This window comes from Pinus tabuliformis, chromosome Q (genome assembly GCF_031772625.1).
Source record: "Pinus tabuliformis cultivar Carrire ecotype Pingquan chromosome Q, CPIR1, whole genome shotgun sequence".
In the NCBI taxonomy this organism is placed as follows: Eukaryota; Viridiplantae; Streptophyta; class Pinopsida; order Pinales; family Pinaceae; genus Pinus; species Pinus tabuliformis.
In genome coordinates, this window is record NC_142296.1 from 736,536,268 (window position 1) to 736,540,877 (window position 4,610).

The 4,610-nt window shown below is 38.5% G+C and overlaps 1 pseudogene; it reads left to right on the forward strand.

Moving 5' to 3' along the window:
• Window positions 1-2,004: 2,004 nt before the first annotated feature.
• On the forward strand, window positions 2,005-3,711 carry LOC149221646 (aldehyde oxidase GLOX pseudogene; annotated as a pseudogene).
• Window positions 3,712-4,610: the final 899 nt, after the last annotated feature.

Genomic DNA, 4,610 nt, shown 5'->3' on the forward strand with positions numbered 1-4,610 from the left:
GGGGAGGTTGTACCATCATGAATGCAACCTTTCTGAACTAATATTTTTCTTAGAATGTCACTTGTGAAGAACACTAGGAGCATGGATGATATATTTACAGACAAACATGAGGGTAGACAACATTCCAATTTAAAAAGAGGCATTAAAGTATGTGGTATGAGATTGGTCAATAATCACATTCACTATTAGATTCCCCCTAGACAAATTTGTGCCTTGTTTAACTATTTCTCATATTTCTTATTTCTGAATCAGAGAACATGGAACACTGAATAAATAGAAACCCTTTTTGTTACAAGATAGGTCCTTCTAAATATTATTTTAAGTTCGATGTCCCTATGAAAAGATCTTACAAAGAAGTGTTGAAGGATGATCATAGAATATTTGATGATGGTCAGGTTGGCTATGCCTTTCAAGTCTTCTAGATTGAGTTCTTAAAATAATGCAAAAACCTTGACTTGGTTAGTAGAAGTATGTCCTAATTCCGAAGTGTAACTTGTTCATGTTGCTCTCTAGGCTCAAAAGTCACATGCCCCATGCCCCCCACCTCGATGCGAAAAATATAGTAGTACTACAGCAACTCCAATTTCTTACAAGGAGACACATGCAAGTTGAGAATAAGTTCCAATTTCTTTATGTTCCTTTCAATGTGATAGTCATTTTTTGGAGTTAGGAATAATGCTTATTTCAAACATGAAAAAGGACAAGTATAAAGAAACTCAAATTTATTCTTAATAGGTTGATGGTTTAGGGTTGTCAAGATTTGAACATAGTCTAGAACATATACATGTTTCCTAACTAATCGAGACACATAGCTTCTAAATTATTAAATTAAGCATTGATGTTTAACTAAATTTGATAATATGTTCAACTCTAATCCTTAGTTTAGAAAGTTCTATTACATCAAATCATAATCCATAACATTGAATGTAGTAACCTTTGTTGATTAACTATTTTAATCCATAATTTTTAATCACAAACATTGACCTTTAAGTTAATTTGATAACACGTTAAACTCTAATCCTTAGTCTACAAAATACTAATGTATTAAATCATAATCCATAACATGGAATGTAATAATATGTGTTGATTAACTACTTTATCCATAATTTTAATAAATTTTAAATCACAAATCATTCATCTATACATAAACTTATTATTATTTAAATTGAAAAAAAAACATGAATCTATACATAAACTTTTTATTATTTAAATTAAAAGAAAAAAACAATCTATCAAATCATAAAGTAAAAAATAACATCCTTAAGTATGTGAACCACTTTATTAATTTTTTTATGATCAATCTAAAAAATTAGTTAATAATAATAAAGAAATGAAAATAACATAAATTAGTTAATAATAATAAAGAAATGAAAATAACATAAATTAGTTAATAATAATAAAGAAATTAAAGCTGTCATGATTCTAGCCGTTACCTAGATATTCTGCCCGATCTATTTATAATGCATTGCAAGATCGGCTCATTCAACTTGTCCTGACGATGAACCAAACTGGTTGGTTCAAAATGCATCAACAAAATTATCTTTATTTGATTTTCGTCCAAGATTCTTCTCAAAATTGATATGGATCACAGCAACTTAAATTCGATGATAGAAATAATTTTAAATAAATAAAATAAGAAGAGCCATAAATCTATTTTTAAACAAATAAGATAGGAAGAGCCATAAATCGATTTTTAAATAAATAAAACAAAAAGAGCCATAAAGGGATAACGTAAAATGGGAAGAGCCACAAATCGATAAACGTTATCGAATGGCGGTGAAATTAAATTTTATTTTTCTGGGAATGGAAGACTTGGTCAAACCAAGTCAAATAAACGGTAATTTTTTTGTGAAGGTAATATAAATGGGACGTGTGAAGAGGGTTAACTTCAATTATTATCGGTAACACAGCAGAAGCGAACCAGAGCTCGGATTGGATTTACGTGTATACAGATATTACATTGCATTGCATTGGAAAAGAGTGTCTGATTTGATTTGGGCATCCATGAATATGAAAAAGCGTTGGGGGAAGTTGATTTCTCTGATGGTGATGTGGGTATTGTTGCTGTTTTTGCTGATTTCAGTGGCAGCGGCGGAAGCTGAAGGCGGAGACGGGAGATGGGAGGTTGTCGTTGAGAACTCGGGTGTGTGCGCCATGCACATGGCCCTACTTCCCAGCAGCAACAAGGTTATCCTTATATCTGACAGTACTGATAACACGTCTTTACCGACTAATTCTGTGGAGTTGGATTTGGATACGAACCAGGTCCGCCCCCTCAAACTTGAGACGGACACATGGTGTTCTTCTGGGGCGATGGCGCCGGACGGTCGCTTGATCCAGACCGGTGGTGCTAACCACGCAGATCGAACAGTGAGAGAATATGCAGGGACTTGCGCCGGCGCCGATTGGATGGAAATCCCAGAGGGGCTGGCAAACGGGCGCTGTTACGCAACGGATCATATTCTGCCGGATGGGAGAATCATCGTCGTCGGCGGGCGGGGGCAGTTCAACTACGAGTTCGTCCCAAAGAACCAAAGCGGATTGGTCTACAAGTTTCCGTTGGTTGAAGATTCAGAAGATGATCAGTCGAACAATCTTTATCCGTTCGTCCACCTTGCGCCCGACGGCAATCTGTTTGTATTCTGGAAATTCAAATCCATTCTGTTGGACTATGTAAACAACCGCGTGGTGCGGCGCTACCCTGACATGCCCGGATACTCCAGGAACTACCCCACCTCTGGCTCCTCGGTTCTCCTCCCATTGGATCAGGGAGCAGGAGACGCGGAAGTGCTGATCTGCGGCGGGGGAGCTGAGTCTTCCTATTCTGAGGCGACCCGAGGGAATTTCCTTACCGCCTCCGACACCTGCGGACGTCTGAGGTTCACCGATCCGGATCCACATTGGCAGATGGAGAGCATGCCCATGCCCAGGGTAATGGGGGACATGCTTCTTCTCCCAACTGGTGACGTTTTGATACTGAACGGAGCTTCCAAGGGCTCTGCGGGTTGGGGTAAGGCCCAGGACCCCGTCCTTTATCCTCTTCTTTACAGGCCGTCCAGTCCTCCTCCTCTTCGTTTCCAGGTGCTCACCCCCTCCGCGACTCCCAGGCTCTACCATTCTAGTTGCCACATTCTCCCGGATGGCCGCGTTCTTGTGGGCGGCAGTAATTCCATGGATATTGACTACAACTTTACAGACCTCAGCTTGGAAGCGTTTTCTCCCCCGTATCTGGCACCAGAGCATGATGCCCATCGGCCCTTTATCCTTTCCTTTCCATCTGCCATGGGCTATGATCGTCGCTACACATTTAGTTTTCACGTGGAAAGCTTGGCCGCTGAAGAAAAAGAGAGCATCTCTGTCACAATTCTGGCGCCCTCGTTCAACACTCATAGTTATTCCATGAATCAGAGGCTGCTCAGACTGCAGATCGTTGAGGTTGTGCGGCTTTCCAAGGACAGTTATGAGGTTACCGTTAAGGCTCCACCTAATGGGGCCTTCGCTCCACCTGGTTTTTATCTTCTGTTCGTCGTGCAAGCTGGAATTCCCAGCGCTGCCGAATGGGTGCAACTCATAGACGAAAAAGTAATTATATCCAGTAACGAACAGACAATGCTGGCGGCGCCTCCAATGTTGCTGTCTCTAATTATATTCCTCATATTTCTATGCCTATGCCTATTTCTAGGCCTATGCCGCGCCCTTTTATTACAATGATGGCGCCTGGCCGATCAGGTTCGGCATAAAAATAATGCAGTGCCAGTGCCGAACAAAATATATGCAATTGTAAATATGTTAAGTTTTGCGTGGATGGAGGTTTTGGGCAGAAAAATAGTCTGCAAATTGTAAATCTGTTGTTTCTTTTCAAGTTTTGCCCGCAATCGATTGTAAATATGTTGTTTCTTTTGTCCGCAATCGATTGTAAATATAGTCAATGGTAAATATGATGTTTCTTTTCAAGTTTTGCGTGTATGAAAGTTTTGGGCAGAAAAATAGCCTGCAAATTGTAAATATGTTGTTTCTTTTCAAGATTGTAAATATGTTGTTTCTTTTCAAGTTTTGCCCGCAATCGATTGTAAATATAGTCAATTGTAAATATGCTGTTTCTTTTCAAGTTTTGCGTGCATGGAAGTATTGGGCAGAAAAATGGTCTGCAAATTGTAAATATGTTGTTTCTTTTCAAGTTTTGCCCGCAATCGATTGTAAATATAGTCAATTGTAAATATGATGTTTCTTTTCAAGTTTTGCGTGCATGGAAGTTTTGGGCAGAAAAATGGTCTGCAAATTGTAAATATGTTGTCTCTTTTCAAGTTTTGCCCGCAATAGATTGTAATATAGTCAATTGTAAATATGTTGTTTCATCCATTGTAAATATGTTGTTTCTTTCCAACTTTTGCGCGCAATCGATTGTAATATAGTCAATTGTAAATATGTTGTTTCTTTCCAACTTTTGACTGCAATCGATTGTAAATATACTCTGCAAATTGTAAATATGTTGTTTCTTTTCAAGTTTTGCCCGCAATAGATTGTAATATAGTCCATTGTAAATATGTTGTTTCTTTTCAAGTTTTGCCCACAATCCATTGTAAATATAGTCCACTGTAAATATGTTGTTT